This window comes from Capricornis sumatraensis, chromosome 1 (genome assembly GCF_032405125.1).
Source record: "Capricornis sumatraensis isolate serow.1 chromosome 1, serow.2, whole genome shotgun sequence".
In the NCBI taxonomy this organism is placed as follows: domain Eukaryota; kingdom Metazoa; phylum Chordata; class Mammalia; order Artiodactyla; family Bovidae; genus Capricornis; species Capricornis sumatraensis.
Window position 1 is genome coordinate 62505357 of NC_091069.1, and position 22632 is coordinate 62527988.

At 45.8% G+C, this 22632-nt stretch overlaps 1 protein-coding gene and 1 pseudogene across 1 annotated transcript in view; both read right to left on the bottom strand.

Moving 5' to 3' along the window:
• The window catches only part of EVA1A (eva-1 homolog A, regulator of programmed cell death), an 82096-nt gene extending 66958 nt beyond the window's left edge, over positions 1-15138 (bottom strand). The window contains exon 1 of the mRNA XM_068973461.1: positions 14927-15138. The gene's annotated coding sequence lies outside the window, so the exon portion shown is untranslated. The remainder of the gene's footprint in view (positions 1-14926) is intronic.
• A 2337-nt stretch (positions 15139-17475) lies between these two features.
• On the bottom strand, positions 17476-18388 carry LOC138084043 (transcriptional enhancer factor TEF-4 pseudogene; annotated as a pseudogene).
• Between the last annotated feature and the right edge of the window lie 4244 nt (positions 18389-22632).

Consider the following 22632-nt stretch of genomic DNA (forward strand, 5'->3'; position numbering starts at 1 on the left):
AGGGTGACAATCTACAGCCTTGACATACTCCTTTCCCAATTTAGAACCAATCCACTGTTACATGTCTGGTTCTAACTGTTGCTTCTTGACCTGCATACAGGGTTCTCAGGAAACAGCTAAGGTGGTCTGGCATTCCCATCTCTTTAAGAATTTTCCACAGTTTATTGTGATCCACACAGTCAAAAGCATTCTTGTAGTCAATGAAGCAGAAGTAGATTTTTTTGGAATCCCCTTGCTTTTCCTATGATCCTGCAGATGTTAGCAATTTGACCTCTGGTTCCCCTGTTTTTCTAAATCCAGCTTGTGCATTTGGAGATCTCGATTCAGACACTGCTGAAGCCTAGCTTGAAGGATTTTGAACATAATTTTGCTAGCATGTGAAATGAGAGCAATTGTAAGGTTGTTACATTACAACGTTCTTTGGCATTGCCTTTCTTTGGCATTGCCTTTCTTTGGCATTGGAATGAAAACTGACCTTTTCCAGTCCTGTGTCCACTGATGAGTTTTCCAAATTCACTGGCATATTGAGTGCAGCACTTTCACAGCATCATCTTTTAGAATTTGAAATAGCTCAGCTGGAATTCCATCACCTCCACTAGCTTTGTTCTGGGAATTTCCTGCCTGACTCAGGGAACTCAAACTTGGTGCTCTATGACAATGCAGAGAGATGGAGTGAGGTGGGAGGGAGGTTCAAGAGGGAGGGGATACATATACACCCATGGCTGATTCACATTGATGTATGGGAGAAACTAACAAAATATTGTAAAGCAGTTTTCTTCCAATTAAAAATAAACTTTTTTAAAAAGAGAAAAAATAAGAAACAAGGAAACCTTCAAATAATCAACCTAACCTTACATCTATAGCAACCAGAAAAAAATGAAACAAAAAACTCCAGGGTCAGTACAAGGAAATACTCATAAAATCAGAGCCGAAATAAATGGAAAAAAAATGAAAGGACAATAGCAAAGATCAATAAACTAAAAGCTGGTTCTTTGAGAAAATAAACAAAATTGACAAACCATTAGCTAGATTCATCAAGAAAAAAGAAAAAATTTTTTTAATTTCAAAAAAATTAGAATTAAGCTTTCCTGTTCAAGCTGGTGGAATAGAAGGATGTGTACTCATTTCCTCCTGCGAGAGCAACAAAATTGCAACTAGCTGTTAAACAACCATAGACAGGAGGAGGGTGGAACACACCAAAAAAATGTACCCCACGTCCAAAGAGAAAGAAGCTGCAGCATGACAGCAGGAGGGGGCACAATCAAGATAAAATCAAATCCAAAACCTGCCGGGTGGGTGAACCGCACACTGGAGAATAATAATACCAAAGAAATCTCCCCACTGTTGTGAAGGTTCTAAACCCCATGTTAGGCTTCCCAGCCTGGGGATCCAACAAAGGGACTAGGAATCCCGAGGAAATCTGACCTCAAAGACTAGCAGGATTTGATTACAGGACTCCACAGGACGGGGACTTTCCTCAGAGCTCAGTTGTTAAAGAATCTGCCTGCAATGCAGGAGACCCTGGTTCAATTCCTGGGTCAGGAAGATCCCCTGGAGAAGGGAAAGGCTACCCACTCCAGTATTCTGGCCTGGAGAATTCCATGGACTGTATACCCCATGGGGTCGCAAAGAGTTGGACACAACTGAGCGACTTTCACTTTCACTTTTCACAGGACTAGGGGAAACAGAGACTCCAGTCTTGGAGGGTACAAACAAAATCTTGCACACACCAAGACCCAGAGGAAAAGAGCAGTGACCCCCACAGGCTGCTGAACCAAAACTAGTGTTGGAGGGCCTGTTGTGGAGGTGTGGGTTGGCAGGGGCTCACCACCAGGATAGAGGCATGGAAACAGCAAGCCTCGAAGGCCCTCTTTGAAATAAACCCTTTTATTAACCCTACCATAGACCCCAGGGCTGGGTCACCTCAGGCCAGAAAACTACCAGGGAGGGCGTATACCCTACACATCACAGATAATTGGACTAAAACTTTACTGAGCAAGGCCCTGCCCACCAGAGCAAGACTGTTTTTCCCATCGCCAGTTCCTCCCATCAGGAAGCTTACACAAGCCTTTTAGTTAGCCTTCTCCATCAGAGAGCAGACAGAATAAGCAAGAAGAAACAGTCTCACAGCAGCTAAAACAAAAATCATATTACAGAAAGTTAATCACAATGAAAAGGAAGAAAGTTGTATCCCAGATAAAGGGACAAGATAAAACCCCAGAAAAGCAACTAAATAAATTGGAAACAGGCAACATTCCAGAAAAAGAATTCAGAATAATGACAGTGATATTGATCCAGGATCTTGGAAACAAGAATGGAGGCAAAGATTGAGAAGATGCAAGAAATGTTTACCAAACACCTAGAAAAACTAAAGAACAAACAGAGATGAACAATACACTACAAGGAATCGATAGTAGAATAACTGATGCAGAAGAACAGATAAGTGACCTGGAGGACAGAATGGTGTAAATTACTGCCACAGAACAGAATACAGAAAAAATGAATGAAAAGAAATGAAGACAGCCTGAGAGAGCTCTGTGACAAAATTAAGTTCACCAACGTCACACTATAGGGGGTCCAGGAGGAGAAGAGAGAAAGGACTGGCGAAAACATTTGAAGATATAATAGCTGAAAAATTCCCTACCATGGGAAAGGAAATAGTCAACAAAGTCCAGGAAGCACAGAGTCCCAGGCAGAATGAACCATAGGAGGAACACCCTGAGACTCACATTAATCAAACAGACAAAAATTAAAGACAAAGATACAATATTGAAAGCAACAAGGGAAAAACGACAAATGACATACAAGGGAATTCCCATCAGATAATCAGCTGATTTCTCAACAGAAACTCCACAAGCCAGAAGGGAATGGCATGATATATTTAAAGTAATGAAAGGTAAGAACCTACAACCAAGAATACTCTACCCAAGACTTTCATTCAGATTTGACTGAGAAATCAAAAGCATTTCAGACAAGCAAAAGTTAAGCAAATTCAGGACCACCAAACCAGCTTTACAACAAATGCTGAAGAAACTTCTCTAGGCAGGAAACACAAGAGAAGGAAAATACCTACAGAAAATAAACCCAAAACAATTAAGAAAATGGTAATAGGATCACATATTGATAATTATCTTAAATGTAAATGGATTAAATGCACCAATCAAAAGACAAAGACTGGCTGGGCAGATAAAAACATGTACATGTATGTACGTCCACTTCCCACATCATTCTGCTTGACCCCTCAAATTGCATGTAATTATTTAATATTGGCTTTGGTTTTTCCAGTAGTCATGTATGGATGTGAGAGTTGGACTATAAAGAAAGCTGAGCTCCGAAGAATTGATGCTTTTGAACTGTGGTGTTGGAGAAGACTCTTGAAAGTCCCTTGGATGGCAAGGAGATCCATCCTAAAGGATATCAGTCCTGAGTGTTCATTGGAAGGATTGATATTGAAGCTGAAACTCCAATACTTTGGCCACCTGATGTGAAGAGCTGACTCATTAGAAAAGACCCTGATGCTGGAAGATTGAAGGCAGGAGGAGAAGGGGATGACAGAGGATGAGATGGTTGGATGGCATCACTGACTCCATGGAGATGAGTTTGAGTAAACTCTGGGAGTTGGTGATGGACAGGGAGGCCTGGTGTGCTGTGGTCCATGGGGGTCGTGAAGATTTGGACACAACTGAGTGACTGGACTGAACTGAATGGAGACATGGACATAGAAATTGGTCTGGTGACCACAGTAGGGGAAGGGGTAGGACAAATTGAGAGAGAAGCTATCATATGCAAAATAGAGGCTTGCCAGGTGGCTCAGTGGGAAAGAATCCACCTGCCAATACAGAAGTCATGAGAGATGCATGTTCAATCTGAGTCAGGAAGATCCCCTGGAGGAGGAAATGGCAACCCACTCCAGTATTTTTGGCTGGAAAATTCAATGGACAGTGGTGTCTGGTGGGCAAGTCTATGGAGTCAACGAAGAGTCAGACACGACTGAGTGACTAAGCACAACACATGCAAAAAGCACAACTACCAGGAAGCTGGGGTATAACAGATGGAGCCCAGCCCAGTACTCTGTGACCTGCACTGGTAGGTGAATTCTTTGCCACTGAGCCACCTGGGAAGTCCTTAGCTGTCCCTAAACTGCTTCAAGTTCAGTTTGTCTGAAACTGAGCTCATCATCTTTTTCTCCAAATGCTCCTCCTCTATAACTCTCCTAATGGCCCCACTGTCCTTACTCTTATTGCTCAGGTTAAAATCCCAGTCATCCCAGACTCTTTCCCCGACCCTCAAACTCCACAGCATGAATGAGTCACCAAATTGTGCCAACTTTATTGCCAAAATATGTCCTGAGTTGAGCCCAATTCTCTACTGCTATTACTAGTGTCTTGGACAGAAACTCATTTTTTTTTTCACCTGGATTAATAACAATAATATTAAAAACTAATATTCACCACCATTTTCACATGCCAAATGTTGATCGATTACTGTAGCAGACACTTTACATACTTCATCATCCATAGTCTTGAGAGCCATCTATCCTTGATACAGAGGATCATTCATTCCTGTTTTCAGATGAGAAAGACAGAAGCTCAGAGGCACTTAATAGCTTTAGTTACACAAAGATGTTGTGAGACTCGTATGAGACTGAGGTCTGTGTGACTCCAAACCCTGGGCCTTTTCTACGCTCTAAACTGCAATGGTGTCCTAACTGGTCTTCCTGTCACCTGTCTTATTCCTTTCCAATATCTACTGACAGAGGGGTCTGTTTTTACAATGAAACTCTGATCTAGTCTCTCCTGTGTGAAATCCTACAGTAGTTCCCCAGTGTCTTCAGAATAAAATTCCAATTGTTTAACAAGGCTTTTCCTGGTGTGCCACTTTGCCCATTTAGAGATCTGCCTCCCTCTCTCCAACCATACCTATCTCTCTTTTGTTCTTAGAACATACCATGCCCGCTCACTTAGTCATGCTGTATTTCTCTCTGAGTCCTCTGCCTGTGATGCCCTTCTGTAAGCCTCCCCTTCAGCCTCTTAGATGCTCTTGGACCCATTTGCTGTCCAAGTTGAGTGTAGCTGTTCCTTCTCTGGATGCCCAAAGTGCTAGTGATTACCTCTAGCATTGAATTTTTGAGTGGTTGCAACAGTCATTGATTGAACAGCTACCAAAGTGCAAGAATTCAGAGTGGGCTCTAGTGATTTAGGAATCAGTAAGACATGTTTTAGGTTTCCCCAGTGGTGCCGTGGTAAAGAATTTGCCTGCCAATGCAGGAGATGCAAGAGACACAGTTTCAATTCCTGGGTTGAGAAAACCCCCTGGCATAAGAAATGGCACTCCACTCCAGTATTCTTGCCTGGGAAATCCCATGGACAAAGAAGCCTGGCAGACAGGAAGAACGTCTTGTTCATCTCTACAACTCCAGGGCCTAGAACGATGTCTGGGACACGAGGGTGTCAGTAAACGCTGACGTGCAGCATGTGTGCTCAGTTGGGTCCAACTCTTGTGACCCCGTGGACTGTATTGTAGCCCATCAGACTCCTCTGTCCATGGGATTCTTCAGGCGAGAATACTGGAGTGGGTTGCCATTTCCTTCTCCAGGGAATCTTCCGAACCCACGGGATAGAACTTGAGTTGGCAGGCAGGTTCTTTACCACTGAACCACACAGGAAGCCCAAATACTGACAGTTTGAGCTAAGCAGACAAACCAAGACCACCAAGCTATCTCTGTGAGCATACAAGGCTATCTACAGGCACACTCTTCACTTTCATGAGTGTCTTTTCCAGACCCTAATACGTCCAAGTCATCATTTTCTGTATTTTCAGGAGGTCCTCAAAGTGTACTCCAGCAGGGAAAGAAACTAACATCAAAGGTTGCTCACCCTAGTGGAACACAGGATAGGCATTTAAGGAAAACAGTGTATGTGTCTTCCAATAAGAGGCCCTTACAGCCCCTTATCATGGGCTGCTGTGGCCTGTCTTGCCTTTTTGCCTTGTCTTTGCCAAGCAAAAAGACAAGTCAGCCATATTTGTGATTTGTGTAGGGCCTTAGGGTAAGGCAAGTTTTGGCAGCCCTTTTGATTAAGGGTCCCTGTGTAGAAACAAGGTCCCCTGAAGTCAGTTTCCTCCTACTATTAACCATCCGAGTGACACAAGCAGGAGGGCACAGGGCAAAGGGGAAAGGTTTAAACTACAGCAGGGTGTTGTTGTTGTTTTTTTTAAGAAAGCTTTCTTTTATTCAAACTCTATGGTTACTTGTCTACAAGCAGCATTTCCACCTCCTCTCACCTTGGAGAAAAGAGTGCAAGATGCCTAGGCGATGAAAGAGGAGGTAAGAGGTAGAAAAGAGAGGCACTGATTCCCAGAGCAAAGAGCGTCTACCTGCTTTTAAGTTCTCACAAGTCAAGGCCTCAGATATCAGGCAAGGGAGACAGAAAGCGGGGGAAACATAGAGGAAAGGGCCACTCCCACTCAGACCACAAAAACCCACACACCTGTACTTTCTTTTTTGAAAATTAGATTTTTGAATTGGTTTTGATGATAATATGACCGCCCTGACACACTGTCTGGAGCAACGGTGAAGGGCTCAGAGTCCAGGGGCCTGGATCCAATGCCAGATCTGCCTTTTAGCTAAGTGTGGGATTCCGACTCCTCCTCTAATATTGGACTCAGAGGATGGTTACGAGGATCAACACAATGAAGGGATATAAACCCTTTAACGTGGCTCTGGCACCTACTCCCAGGCACTCTTATTGCAACTGACCACTAGGAACTGCCTATGGGACCACTTTCCATGGAGGAAGAATGTCCCGCAAAGAGACCTCCTTTTTTCCCTTGGCCTCCATGTGCTGACCCCTGGCTAGACTGCGTCTTCCTCTGCATCTGTATTTTCTCTGTCACAGAGCTACTCCGCTGTGCTGTGCTGGTTTTCCTGTCTATCTCCCCATTCAGGGCATGACCATATTGAGGTTCAAGACTGACTTTCATGCTAGTGCATTTGTTCACTGTTTATCACTCACTAAGTATCGCTTAGAGAAGAAATGCAAAAAAAGCAAAATGGCTGTCTGGGGAGGCCTTATAAATAGCTGTGAAAAGAAGAGAAGTGAAAAGAAAAGGAGAAAAAGAAAGATAAAAGCATCTGAATGCAGAGTTCCAAAGAATAGCAAGAAGAGATAAGAAAGCCTTCTTCAGTGATCAGTGCAAAGAAATAGAGGAAAAGAACAGAATGGGAAAGACTAGAGATTTTTTCAAGAGATAGGTCAGGTGGTCTGGTATTCCCATCTCTCTCAGAATTTTCCACAGTTTATTGTGATCCACACAGTCAAAGGCTTTGGCATAGTCAACAGAGCAGAAATAGATGTTTTTCTGGAAAGAAAATTAGAGATACCAAGGGGACATTTCATGCAAAGATGGGCTTGATAAAGGACAGAAATGGTATGGACCTAACAGAAGCAGAAGATATTAAGAACAGGTGGCAGGAATACACAGAAGAACTGTACAAAAAAAATCTTCACAATCCGGATAATCATGATGGTGTGATCACTCACCTAGAGCCACACATCCTGGAATGTGAAGTCAAGTGGGCCTTAGAAAGCATCACTACGAACAAAGCTAGTGGAGGTGATGGAATTCCAGTTGAGCTATTTCAAATCCTGAAAGATGATGCTGTGAAAGTGTTGCACTCAATATGCCAGCAAATTTGGAAAACTCAGCAGTGGCCACAGGACTGGAAAAGGTCAGTTTTCATTCCAATCCCAAAGAAAGGCAATGCCATAGAATGCTCAAACTACCACACAATTGCACTCATCTCACATGCTAGTAAAGTAATGCTCAAAATTCTCCAAGCCATGCTTCAGCAATACGTGAACTGTGAACTTCCAGATGTTCAAGTTGGTTTTAGAAGAACCAGAAGAACCAGAGATCAAATTGCTAACATCTGCTGGATCATGGAAAAAGCAAGAGAGTTCCAGAAAAACATCTATTTCTGTTTTATTGACTATGCCAAAGCCTTTGACTGTGTGGATCACAAGAAACTGTGGAAAATTCTGAAAGAGATGGGAATACCAGACCACCTTACCTGCCTCTTGAGAAATCTGTATGCAGGTCAGGAAGCAACAGTTAGAACTGGACATGGAACAACAGACTGGTTCCAAATAGGAAAAGGAGTATGTCAAGGCTGTATATTGTCACCCTGCTTATTTAACTTCTATGCAGAGTACATCATGAGAAACGCTGGACTGGAAGAAACACAAGCTGGAATCAAGATTGCTGGGAGAAATATCAATAACCTCAGATATGCAGATGACACCACCCTTATGGCAGAAAGTGAAGAGGAGCCAAAAAGCCTCTTGATGAAAGTGAAAGAGGAGAGTGAAAAAGTTGGCTTAAAGCTCAACATTCAGAAAACGAAGATCATGGCATCTGGTCCCATCACTTCATGGGAAATAGATGGGGAAACAGTGGAAACAGTGTCGGACTGTATTTTGGGCGCTCCAAAATCACTGCAGATGGTGATTGCAGCCATGAAATTAAAAGACGCTTACTCCTTGGAAGGAAAGCTATGATCAACCTAGATAGCATATTCAAAAGCAGAGACATTACTTTGCCAACTAAGGTCCGCCTAGTCAAGGCTATGGTTTTTCCAGTAGTCATGTATGGATGTGAGAGTTGGACTGTGAAGAAGGCTGAGTGCCGAAGAATTGATGGTTTTGAACTGTGGTGTTGGAGAAGACTCTTGAGAGTCCCTTGGACTGCAAGGAGATCTAACCAGTGAATTCTGAAGGGGATCAGCCCTGGGATTTCTTTGGAGGGAATGATGCTAAAGCTGAAACTCCAGTACTTTGGCCATCTCATGCGATGAGTTGACTTATTGGAAAAGACTCTGATGCTGGGAGGGATTGGGGGCAGGAGGAGAAGGGGATGACCGAGGGTGAGATGGCTGGATAGCATCACTGACTCGAATGACGTGAATCTGAGTAAACTCCAGGAGTTGTTGATGGACAGGGAGGCCTGGCGTGCTGCGACTCATGGGGTCACAAAGAGTCGGACACGACTGAGCGACTGAACTGAACTGAAGTATGGCTTATATGTGGGGGGGGGGAGGCACGTGTCACTAAGTGGTAAACAAACTAGTGAAATCTGGGATGACCTATAGACATACTTATATCAGTTGTCCAATCAACAAACATATGTACCCAGCCCCTGAGGTGTGTTTTGACAAAAGGCTTTTGGATCAAAGAAAAGGACTGGAACTGTGAACATAATTCCCAGCAAATGTATCAGCCATGACAGTGATCTGCTAGGTCACATGCTGGATTTTATAAAAAACAGACCTGATAGAGAGTGCCCTAGCTCTCTCTTGTCTCTCTCTCTTGCTTTCTTTCTCCCTCTCTAAGTCCAGAGAAACTTAGCAATTACTTATCAATTCAGACAGACTTTTGGCTTCTCTAAAGGTAATGTTCAAAAGTCCAGACTCAGGAGGAGGCATCCACACAGTTTATTAGCCAGGGCTTTGAAGGAAAAAACAAACAAACAAACCAACCTTCAACCACTGAGCACAACCTTGTGACTCTGGTTTCTTTGCTTGCTGGACACACTGTCCCTCCCCCTGGGCTCTGGTTCCACTGCCACAGGAGGAAACAGACGGGAGAGCCACCATTGAAAGAGCTCAGCATACCTGAGCCCACTCCACGGTCTCCCAACATACAGAAACAGATTCCTGGACCGCTGGAAAGCCAGAGCCATCTCCCAGACCCCTCTCTTGTCCTCCAGTCACCATACACCGATGCATCTGTCAGGCCCTTCTTTAACTATATTCCAGGTACATACAGCTTTCTATCTGTCACACTCATGATTACCAGTCCCCACAAACCCAGCAAGCTCCTACTTGAGAGGTAGAAAAGGTTAAGAGGTATTACCCAAGACGGCAGCCACGCTGTGACATCAGAGGCCTGAAAACATAGTGCCGGGCCTGACATGCCCCTCCTGGGCTAGTTTATCTTCTAGACAAATGCCTCAATGAAAATACAAGTGATGCTCCCAAAATCTTGAGCCTTTTACTCCAGTCATTAGCACTTGAGGGAAATGCTTCTCAGATCAGTCATCTGGTGATGCAGGAAAGGGGACAATGCCAGAGACATTACCACCAGAGGCAGTAAGAGTCTGGTCTGAAGTGCTACAGGGAATCTGAGTGGTCTGCAACACGTTGATGGACAGGGAAGTTCTCACCCTGCTCCATCCTCAAAAGCAGCCTTACTAGAGTATTTCTGTGACCTCCTAACAAAACCTCAACACCTTGCACATACCAGGCAACCTCACTCCACTAACGTCTGAGGGAAAACCTGCCAAACCCAGCAAACTCAGGGGGATCACAACTGTCTGAGTCAGCTGTGAAAGAAGTCAGAGTACTCAAATGTGCAGGAATTTGTGTAAGGCAGTCTGGCCTATACAGCAAGTCGCCAATGGACCAGCAAAGAAGGGGTTCAGCTTTCAGCTTTCAAAGGCAGAGCTACAGAAATGCAAATCAAGACCACAATGAGGTACCATTTCACGCCAGGCAGAGTGGCTGCGATCCAAAAGTCTACAAGCAATAAATGCTGGAAAGGGTGTGGAGAAAAGGGAACCCTCTTTCACTGTTGGTGGGAATGCAAACTATGCCACTATGGAGAACAATGTGGAGATTCCTTAAAAAGCTGGAAATAGAACTGCCTTATGACCCAGCAATCCCAGTGCTGGGCATACACACTGAGGAAACCAGAATTGAAAGAGACACGTGTACCCCAATGTTCATCGCAGAACTGTTTATAATAGCCAGGACATGGAAGCAACCTAGATGTCCATCAGCAGATGAATGGATAAGAAAGCTGTGGTACATATACACAATGGAGTATTACTCAGCCATTAAAAAGAATACATTTGAATCCGTTCTAATGAGGTGGATGAAACTGGAGCCTATTATACAGAGTGAAGTAAGACAGAAAGAAAAACACCAATACAGTATACTAATGCATATATATGGAATTTAGAAAGATGGTAACGATAGCTGAATGCGAGACAGCAAAAGAGACACAGATGTTTAGAACAGTCTTTTGGACTCTGTGGGAGAGGGAGAGGGTGGGATGATTTGGGAGAATGGCATTGAAACATGTATAATATCATATATGAAACAAATCGCCAGTCCAGGTTTGATGCATGATACAGGATGCTTGGGCCTGGTGCACTGGGATGACCCAGAGGGATGGTACAGAGAGGGAGGCGGGAGGGGAGTTCAGGATGGGGAACATGTGTGTATACCTGTGGCAGATTCATGTTGATGTATGGCAAAACCAATACAATATTGTAAAGTAATTAACCTCCAATTGAAATAAATAAATCTATATTAAAAAAAAAAAGCAAAGGCAGGGCTACATTCAGGGAAAAGGATCTCAAGTTAATAAAGTGATTAGCTGTAACCTAGTATCTAGTGTCACACATAACTCATAAAAGTCATCAGTGACAGGTTCCAAATGTGGTTCTCAAAAACTCTGCAAGTCATTAAACTCTCTTAATAAGTTTTACCTTTAATATATAACACTTGGAGAAAAAGCATACTCCGAATCAACAAGTATAGGCAGGAGATCCACCTAGTGCCATTCATCCATTCATCCCACATTCACTGATTGATTTAACACAATACTGATGTGCTATACACACTGCAAAACACAAAATGCTTAGAAGCTGGAGTCAGGTGCCTAACTCCTCCTCGGCACCTCCCACCTCCAGCAAGTGTGCTGATTCTATGGGCCCATCCTCAAAGAGTGAATGCTGCTCTGACCCTGACCTGGCTCACAAAAGGCTCCACTTAGCATCAAGTTCACTGGTGCTGACCTAGAACTGTGACAGGAGACTGACCCCAATGTCTTGTCCCTCTGAGACTGGGTTAGGGGCAAGATGGAGAGGAAAGGAACGGGAATCGTAAGAAGAAAGGCAGAGTCTTAGACCACAAGGTGGTGCAGTTGAAAAACCCAATAGACTTTGGCTCTTATCAATGTACACAACAAATCCAGCTCGTGTTTATATAGCACTTACTATATGTGGTTTAAGCCCTTTACTAGAATGTGTTTTACAGTCCAGATGTCTGGTGAATCCTGGCCTACATTAGCTGTGCAACTTTGGGCAAACTGCTTAGCTTCCCGGAACACCATTTCTTTGCCTGGAAAATAGGGTAATACTAATACTAAATAATAGGGTCCTCATAAAAACTAAATTAGTAAAAATATAAAACGCTAAAATTGAACCCTGTCCTTGCACTCAGTGCTAATATGAACAATTATTATCCCACTAGTTAATAACACTCGTCTGCAGAGAAGGCAGACTATTTCTTCTTATTTTGTTAATAAGGTTTTGAGAGGCTGAGTCAGTGTCTCAAGGTCACAAAGTGGCAGAACTAGAATTTGAATGCAGGCAGCCTGATTCCAAAGCTTGCAAGTTTAACCACCAGCATGAGGACAGCACTGTGCTGGGTTCCAGGTAGACCAGTCAGGGGATGAACAAGAGATCCCTATAAAGCACAGTAAACACTACAAGAGAGATATTAAAAGAAAAAATGGGAGAGGATGGCTGGAGATGGGGTAGCAGGGAGGGATAAAACCAAACCACCTGTAGGGGCTGAATTATGCTTCACCCAGCACGGGACTTGAGATCTGGTCTCAAAGAATAATGAGGAATTTGCTAGCCATGGAGAAAGACGGGCGTTCCAAAAAGTCAAGACCTAGAATACCAAAAGAACGGGAAGTTGGGTGGAATAGAAAGTGCATACTGGAAGTGTCATGAGATGAATTTGGGAAGGTAAATTGAGGTCAATGTCTGAGGTTAGATTTTATTCTATGAGACAGTGATTCTCAAATTATAATATGTACAGGATCTACCTCAGTGCTCGTAAAACACGTGCAGATTCTCATCTCTTCTCTCATCTGAGGGTGGGAGGACACTAACACTTTCATGTTAAGAACCAAAAATGTTTCCAGACATTGCCAGATACCATTTGGGAGGCAAAACCGAAACCCTGGCTGACAGCCTCTATTTTAAATCCTCCCATCCCTACTTTCCAGACACAGAAAACTACAGAAAGGCCTCATGCAGGATTTAGGGTTAGGGTTTAGGTTAGCCAACAAGCCTAACAGTCTTTTGGGGAGAGAGACTCAAGTCATCCTTCTGGGGAAGAATTACATATTTGATGACAGACTGGATGACAGGCAGAAGATACAGGAGTGAGGTTTCAAGTTGAAGCTTCAGTGCTTTCCACTGAATTGTGAGGATAGTAGGTACTAAATAAATCATTTGGATTTGAATAGAATCAAGATGTATTTGCTCAAAAAGTAAAAAGCCTGGTCCCATGTGGTATGACCCAGGGACAGGCGTTGGTATTCTGCTCAAACTGGATAGAGGAACTCTTTGTAGGGCAGGATGTGGGGATGCTTGGTACAAACCAGCTGATTCCCAAATCCTGGCTGTATCCCTTCCCATCTGCATAGCCCTGGCAACATTACTCACCCTCTGTGCTTCTCACTTTGCCCCTTTGTAAAATAGGGATAGGAGTCCCTACTCAGAGGCTTGATGTGAGAACTCAGGCAGTTAATAAGAGCAAAACGGCAAACTAACACAAAATGGTTTCCTCCCCTCTCCTTCCAAATCAGCCTCCTCACCTCCACCCTTGAATCCCATATTTAGTGCTCATCCCCACCCCCACACTCTAATCCTTGGGAAACCCAGTCAGAACTGCAAGAAGCTGACTACACTACTCTCCGTGAGCAGAGCATCCCCCTAAGGATTTAGGGACCACCAACTACCTTTTCACCCCCCTCTCCACTTGGATTTCTGGGGTCACCAAAAGCATGCAGCAGGCTGAGTTCCTGGAAAGGAGTCTGGTAAATGTCAGATATGCAGATGACACCTCCCTTATGGCAGAAAGCGAGGAGGAACTAAAGAGCCTCTTGATGATGGTGACAGAGGAGAGTGAAAAAGCTGGCTTAAAACATTCATAAAACAAAGCTATGGTTTTTCCAGTAGTCATGTATGAATGTGACAGTCGGACCATAAAGAAGGCTGAGCATGGAAGAAACGATGCTTTTGAAATGTGGTGTTGGAGAAGGCTCTTGAGAGTCCCTTGGACTGCAAGGAGATCAAACCAGTCAATCCTAAAGGAAATCAACCCAGAATCTTCATTGGAAGAACTGAGGCTGAAGCTCCAATACTTTGGCCACCTACCTAATGGGAAGAGCCAACTCATTGGAAAAAAGACCCTGATGCTGGGAAACATTGAAGGCAGGAGGAGATGGGGACAACGGAGAACGACATGGTTGGATGGCATCACTGACTCAGTGGACATGAGTTTGAGCAAGCTCTGGGAGATGGTGAAGGTCAGGGACAGGGAAGCCTGGTGTGCTGCAGTCCCCGGGGTCGCAAATAGTCGGACACGACTGAGCCACTGAACAAAAATGAGATCAACTAGAGCCAAGGAAATTTCGGACAGGGCTGCACCTGGCAGGTTCGAGGTCAAAGCCAGTCACTGTCGCCGGCTGGGAACTAAGTCCCTGGTCCCGGAGGCGGAGGAGGAGAGAGGTGCAGAGAGAGGTGCAGAGATTCGGAAAGGACTCGCTCTCCGACGCCAGGCTGCACAGGCAAGGAGCGGAGAGTTCCTGGATCCAGAAAAAGAAGCAGGGATGCGGGTAGGAAGCAACAAGAAAGTGAGAAGAGAGAAAACAAGCGCCGGTAAGCAAAGTTCCTTGGGGATACTCAGGCTACAGCACCTGGGCAGGGGGTCAGGAACAAAGCAGCCTCCTCAGGTCAGAAGTACTCTACTTGTTTCCAAAGCTGGGGTGTTCAGGGCAGGCCACGGCGCGCTGGGCATGCCAGGCGCCCCTACCCCCTGAGCGCGCTCAACCGCAACGCTTACCTTCGCCCGAGCCACCAACGCGCACTTCCGGGGTCCTGGCTCCGGGTGCTGGGGGCGGAGCCGGGGGACCAGGAGCCGATCCCTAAGAGGACGCAACACAGCTATGGCCAAGGTTTGGGCTGGCACTGGCGATTCGGAAAGAAGCCCCGGTGGAGACCTGTGGGCACGGGGTCCCGGCCTGGGCGCTCACGGGCGGCGGTGGTAACCCCAGCAGACGCAGGAGGACCACGATTCGGTGGGAGGAAAAGGTTGTCTCATTTCCTTCAGTCTGCCCCCTCCACTCCACCCACTTTGCTCTGGACCTGCCCTCCCTTCCCCTCCCCTTCCCCAAACCAGCTGCCCGTAAGGGCGCTGGAAAGACCTGAAACCTGAATGGCTGCGGCTCGCGGCGCCTCCTTCCGCAGCAAGTTAGTTCAAGCTCCGAAACTCCTGCCTTCTCCGCGCACTTCGAACAGTCCCCAGGGCTCTGAAAGGTTCTCCGTGGGCTGTCCCTACCCTGCCCCAGAGCTCTTCCCTTTTCCCCTGCTGGGAGGAAAGAAAAAGAAAGTGACGGTCGCTCAGTCGTGTTCCACTCTGCGACCCCATGACTATACAGTCCATGGAACTCCCCAGGCCAGAATCCTGGAATGGGTAACCTATCCCTCCCCCAGGGGATCTTCCTAACCTAGGAATCCAACCAGGGTCTGCTGCATTGCAGGCAGATTCTTTACCAACTGAGCTATGAGGGGCGCCCTTGCTGGGACCAGCCCAGATTTAAAAGCTAACCTCCAAGCTGCTTCCAGCATCCCATCCTCTCCTGCCTGTCCTCTCGCTTGCTTTGAGCTCTTTTGTGTGTGTGTGGGGGGGGGGGGGGCGGGGGAGGGGCGTGCGGGGCGGGGAGGGGTCCCTTTTTCTGATCTTAGTTCCCTATCTTAGTTCTAGGATCAGATATCCAACCTGTGCCCCCTGCTGTGGAAGGCCAGACTGAATCACTGAACCACCAGGGACATACCTGAGCCCCTATTAAGCTACTTATTCCCCCCCAATCAATTCAGTTCAATCGCTCAGTCGTGTCCGATTGTTTGCAACCCCATGAATCGCAGCACGCCATGCCTCCCTGTCCATCACCAACTCCCGGAGTTCACTCAAACTCATGTCCATCAAGTCGGTGATGCTATCCAGCCATCTCATCCTTGGTCGTCCCCTTCTCCTCCTGCCCCCAATCCCTCCCAGCATCACAGTCTTTTCCAATGAGTCAACTCTTTGCATGAGGTGGCCAAAGTATTGGAGTTTCAGCTTTAGCATCAGTCCTTCCAAAGAACACCCAGGACTGATCTCCTTTAGAATGGACTGGTTGGATCTCCTTGCAGTCCAAGGGACTCTCAAGAGTCTTCTCCAACACCACAGTTCAGAAGCATCAATTCTTTGTCACTCAGCTTTCTTCACAGTCCAACTCTCACATCCATACATAACCACTGGAAAAACCATAGCCTTGACAAGGTGGACCTTTGTTGGCAAAGTAATGCCTCTGCTTTTTAATATGCTGTCTATGTTGATCATAACTTTCCTTCCAAGGAGTAAGCATCTTTTAATTTCATGGCTGCAATCACCACCTACAGCGATTTTGGAGCCCCCAAAAATAAAGTCTGACACTGTTTCCCTATCTATTTGCCATGAAGTGATGGGACCAGATGCCATGATCTTCATTTTCTGAATGTTGAGCTTTAAGCCAACTTTTTCACTCTCCTCTTTCACTTTCATCAAGAGGCTTTTTAGTTTCTCTTCACTTTCTGCCATAAGGGTGGTGTCATCTGCATATCTGAGGTTATTGATATTTCTCCTGGAGATCTTTTTTTTTTCTTTTTTTGTAAAATAGCTTTATCCTCTGTCAAAACACAAACCAACACATTTGAGGCAGGGGGGAGAGGGGGGCAGGAGGAGAGAGAGGAGAGGGAGGCAACACAGTCTAGCCCCATGGCACATTTAGAAGAGGGCATGAGATTAAAAAGCCTCACCCCACTGCTTGCCCAGCTGAGAAAAAGTCACGACCCTAATACCCACTTATAAATATCTCGTTGTATTAAAAAAATAATAATATATTTCCAGGGCCCACCTGACTCTGCCCCTGCACAGAAAGGGTTAACCTTCAATATTCGATATCAGGGTTCCTGGGATGGAGGTGGTAAGAAGAGGGAGATTGAGAACAGGGAGGTGTGGAAAAACAGGGAGGGATGAGCCCATGTGTCACGGGGGCCCTCCAGAACATCCAGAACAAAGAAAAGGTAGGGCACCTGTCAGAGACAGAAACCAGTGCTATCCCAGGGGTTGTCTCACTCCTGTCCTCAGTGCCTAATGCTCTGGGGTGATCTGTCCTTTCAGACACCCCTGTGAGGTTCCAAAATCAGGATCCGTCTTCCCCTCTCAGTCCCAGCCCATGCCACTCACCACCCAGCTTTTAGAGTCCTAACAGGGAGCAGTCCCCTCCCCATGTAAGAAACATGGGGAAAGCTGGAGGTCCTGCCTGGGAGGAGAGGGTATTCTGGAGGGTGAGCCACTTTTGGGGTCCCCCTTCAGTCCCTGACCAGGCAATAAATGTGGTGCTGGGCCGCCCGCTCACTGGTGGAGACTTCAAAGATGTAGACAGTGCAGAGCAACAGTTCCTGGGTGTCTCTGTTTGTCACCACCTGCAGGATGGTGAAGTCCTCCAGGACGCTGTTCATCATATAACGCTCAGGCAGCTGCTGCAATTTGTGCAGAAAATTCACCAGGTACTCGAACATGGGTGAGCGCAGCAGGCGGTACATGAATCTTCCGTCCTCCAGCTGGGCACGCTCCATCCAGAATTTGACCAGAAAGAAGGCATGGGGGGGGCCCATGATCATACAGCTCCCGCAGACCACCCTTTTTCTCGGGGAATTTGTCGTAGATCTGCCGGATGTCCACTCTCGAGGGGAGGCGCTCCAGGGCTGGGGCAGTGCTGGCTGATGTGTGCAAACAGGTGCCTCTGGTAAGAATTAGTTGCATCTGGTGGTTCCACAAAGGCCGAGAACTTCACTAGTGGTAAACAAGCAGTGCCCAGAGCTCGAGCCTGCCAGGCTGGGAGTGATGGGGCAGGTGGGGGCAAAGCGGGAGGTAAGAGGGCTTTGGGGGGCTCATACCCTGGGAGGTCAGTAGATGGAGGACTCCGTGACAAGGAGAACGGTGTCTGCGAGAATGGCTTCACATCAGGAACATTCCATGGGGGCCAGAACTCCCCGGCCAAAACTGGAAAAGCTCCAGGGTCTGAGGACCAGCGGGACCCAGTTTGGCCTGCAGGAAAGGTGCTGAGATGAGCTGGGCAGAGGACATGGTGGCCATTGTCTGGAAAGCCTTGTCCTTGGAAACCTGGTCCACGTTCAGGGCCTTGAGCTTGGACTGGATTTACCTCAATTTCCTTCAGGCCAAAACCTGGATGTGACTAGAGATCTGTTTGCGAGTTTGGGTCTTTCCTGTTCTCAGCTTGATGTAGCAGGCAATCAGTTCATTCCGATCATACATCTTGCCTTCATCAGACAGGATGATTTTCCGCCCACAGGGCGGGTAGATGGCCAGGGCCTCCTGGAAGCTCTGCTCGATGTCTGGACTCCAGACACCTTCTGCGTCTCAGCCCCCGTCACCCCCCGCCCACTCACTGCCGTCGGTGCCCTCCTTGCTTCCTTCCTCACTTCCTGTCCAGCCGTTGCCATCGTCCAGAGGGGCCCAGCGTGGGGTTCCCCCACCTGGGCCTCCTGGCCTGGGGCTGGGGAGCTGCTGTCCCAGCAATCTTAATTCCAGCTTGTGCTTCTTCCAGCCCAGCGTTTCTCATGAGGTACTCTGCACATAAGTTAAATAAGCAGGGTGACAATATATAGACTTGATGTACTCCTTTTCCTATTTGGAACCAGTCTGTTGTTCCATGTCCAGTTCTAACTGTTGCTTCCTGACCTGCATACAGATTTCTCAAGAGGCAGGTCAGGTGGTCTGGTATTCCCATCTCTTTCAGAATTTTCCACAGTTTATTGTGATCCACACAGTCAAAGGCTTTGGCATAGTCAATAAAACAGAAATAGATGTTTTTCTGGAACTCTCTTGCTTATTCGATGATCCAGCAGATGTTGGCAATTTGATCTCTGGTTCCTCTGCCTTTTCTAAAACCAACTTAAACATCAGGAAGTTCACGGTTCACGTATTGCTGAAGCATGGCTTGGAGAATTTTGAGCGTTACTTTACTAGTGTGTGAGATGAATGCAATTGTGCGGTAGTTTGAGCATTCTTTGGCATTGCCTTTCTTTGGGATTGGAATGTAAACTGACCTTTTCCAGTCCTGTGGCCACTGCTGAGTTTTCCAAATTTGCTGGCATATTGAGTGCAGCACTTTCACAGCATCATCTTTCAGGACTTGAAATAGCTCAACTGGAATTCCATCACCTCCACTAGCTTTGTTCATAGTGATGCTTTCTAAGGCCCACTTGACTTCACATTCCAGGATGTCTGGCTCTAGATGAGTGGTCACACCATCGTGATCATCTTGCTTGTGAAGATCTTTTTTGTACAGTTCTGTGTATTCTTGCCACCTGTTCTTAATATCTTCTGCTTCTGTTAGGTCCATACCATTTCTGTCCTTTATCGAGCCCATCTTTGCATGAAATGTTCCCTTGGTATCTCTAATTTTCTTGAAGAGATCTCTAGTCTTTCCCATTCTGTTGTTTTCCTCTATTTCTTTGCATTGATCACTGAGGAAGGCTTTCTTATCTCTCCTTGCTATTCTTCAGAACTCTGCATTCAGATGTTTATATATTTCCTTTTCTCCTTGGCTTTTCACTTCTCTTCTTTCCACAGCTATTTGTAAGGCCTCCCCAGACAGCCATTTTGCTTTTTTGCATTCTTTTCCATGGGGATGGTCTTGATCCCTGTCTCCTGTACAATGTCACGAACCTCCATCCATAGTTCATCAGGCACTCAGTCTATCAGATCTAGTCTTTTAAATCTATTTCTTACTTCCACTGTATAATCATAAGGGATTTGATTTAGGTCATACCTGAATGGTCTAGTGGTTTTCCCTACTTTCTTCAATATAAGTCTGAATTTGACAATAAGGAGCTCATGATCTGAGCCACAGTCAGCTCCTGGTCTTGTTTTTGCTGACTGTATGGAGCTTCTCCATCTTTGGCTGCAAAGAATATAATCAATCTGATTTTGGTGTTGACCATCTGATGATGTCCATGTGTAGAGTCTTCTCCTGTGTTGTTGGAAGAGGGTGTTTGCTATGACCAGTGTGTTCTCTTGGCAAAACTCTATTAGCCTTTGCCCTGCTCCATTTCATATTCCAAGGCCAAATTTGCCTGTTACTCCAGGTGTTTCTTGACTTCCTACTTTTGCATTCCAGTCCCCTATAATGAAAAGGACATCTTTTTTTCCCCAATGCGGGTGTTTAAAATCTAATGTGTAATCTTAAAAGAATGTTATTTTGATGAGGAGAGTATTTGATGTCTTTGTTTGGTTTTGCTCATTCAAATTTGGGAGTTTCTTTCTTAAATTCAAGGACTGTTTTATTTAAGAGCCTGATAAGTGCTGAGCTGGGCTCTAGGAACTTAGCAAAGAACCAGTAGGGCAAGTTGTTCCTGGACAATTGTAATATGTGTCTAGTGCAGACAGAGGCCCAGGAATTCTGTGGTCTCTTACAAGATAGGTCAAGTACTGGAAGAGCTTTCTACAGAGTAAAAAAGGCATGCACAGAGCTAAGAAGAAATGGAAAACCCCCATCAGGAGGTGGTCTATCAGAGAACACAGCCAGGATGGGGAGTGACGGTAGATGAATGTGGAAGAGAATGGTGATCAGTCTACCAAGAAAGAATTAAGAACTTGTCAACCACAGATTGCAGTTGCCATGGGTGCTCTGGCTTCCCAGGTGGCACTAGTGCTAAAGAATCCACCTACCAATGCAGGAGATTCAAGAGATGCGGGTTCAGTTCCTGGGTCGGGAAGATCCCCTGGAGAAGAAAATGGCAACCCACTCCAGTATTCTTGCTTGGATAATCCCATGGACAGAGGAGCCTGGCGACTACAGTCTTTGGGAGTCACAAAGAGTTGGACATGACTGACTGACTAAGCACACACACACAAACACACATACCTGGGTGCTTGCCATTTACCTCTACAAGGATTAAATCATTTGTTGCTGCTGACTTTCAACATCCCCTGAAGGAGTTCAGGGTGAGGAGCAGAAATGAGGCAATCTGTGCCCCAGGAAAACTGACAGGACAGATCTTTAGATAGTTAGATATTCTCAGGAGCTGATTTTTGTGAGCCCAATTCTTGCATCTCCTCCTATCTGGAACACTAAAATCCTTCATGGTGACACTGTTCCTCAGGACTCACAAAGGCTTCACAAGACTAATAGAAACCTTCTGGAAAAATAATGTGTTTGATTGCATGTATTCCCTGTTCACAAAAAATCATATATACTGACCTTTCCCCTGCTGCCTCTTTGGAGCAGTTTCTCAGAGCTATCTGAGGTGCTGTCTCCTGGCTGCAGTCCTCATTTTACTGCAGATAAAACTTGCAACTCTCACATTGTGCATTTAAGTTGACAAGCTACAGAGAACAGTGGGCTGGCATTGGCAAGAACTAGTGACCAAGAGCTGATAGGGTACAGATGAGTGGGTGAAGTAAAGAGGCAACTTCCAGGCCTCTGGCTGGACACACTGGTGACCAGTGGGTGACCAGAATCCAGAGCACCTTCTGGGGATGCTCTTTCAAGTGTGATCTGGGGACTGGCATTATGAACATGAACTGAGAGTTTGTTGCAAATGGGAACTTTACAGCCCTATTTGACCTACTGAATCGGAATCTGAATTTTAACAAGATCCCAGATAATTCAAATGTGCATTAGAATTTCAAAAGCACTGATCTCTAGACCACTGACTGTGTATAAGAATGACTGGTTATTAGACTGTGGAGCTTTTTAATTAGAAACACCTGGAGAGCTTTAAAAAACGATATGAGGCCCCCAGACCCCTGCTCCCACAAATGTTTATTTAGTTGGTCTGTGGTGGGGCTTGGAGAAGGCAATGGCACCCCACTCCAGTACTCTTGCCTGGAAAATCCCATGGACGGAGGAGCCTGGTAGGCTGCAGTCCATGGGGTCGCTAAGAGTTGGACACGACTGAGCGACTTCACTTTCACTTTCATGCACTGGAGAAGGAAATGGTAACCCACTCCAGTGTTCTTGCCAGGAGAATCCCAGGGATGGGGAACCCTGGTGGGCTGCTGTCTCTGGGGTCGCACAGAGTCGGACATGACTGAAGCGACTTAGCAGCAGCAGCAGCAGTGGTGGGGCTCCAAAATCAGTGTTTTAAAAATGCTTTTCAGATGATCTAATACAGTTGGAGTTAAAAACCACTGTTCTAGACTTATTCAAATGCTATTTCATTTAACCTTGAAGGACACCTCTTCAGAAAGAAAAGAACACCTGTGTGTAAATGACAATGTAAAGACCGATTATCTCACCCTTGTACAGAGGCAACGGGTCTGCTGGAAAGGGCCCTTGTTTCCTAAACTAATCAGGGAATCAGATTCTTGCCTCAGATGGCCTCTGAAGTACTGTTCCAAACTTGGGGCCTCAGGCCTCTCAGGCTTCAGTTACTTATCTGTAAAATACACACATGACTAACCCTATGTTTCACACCTTGGCCTGATAGGTGCCATGA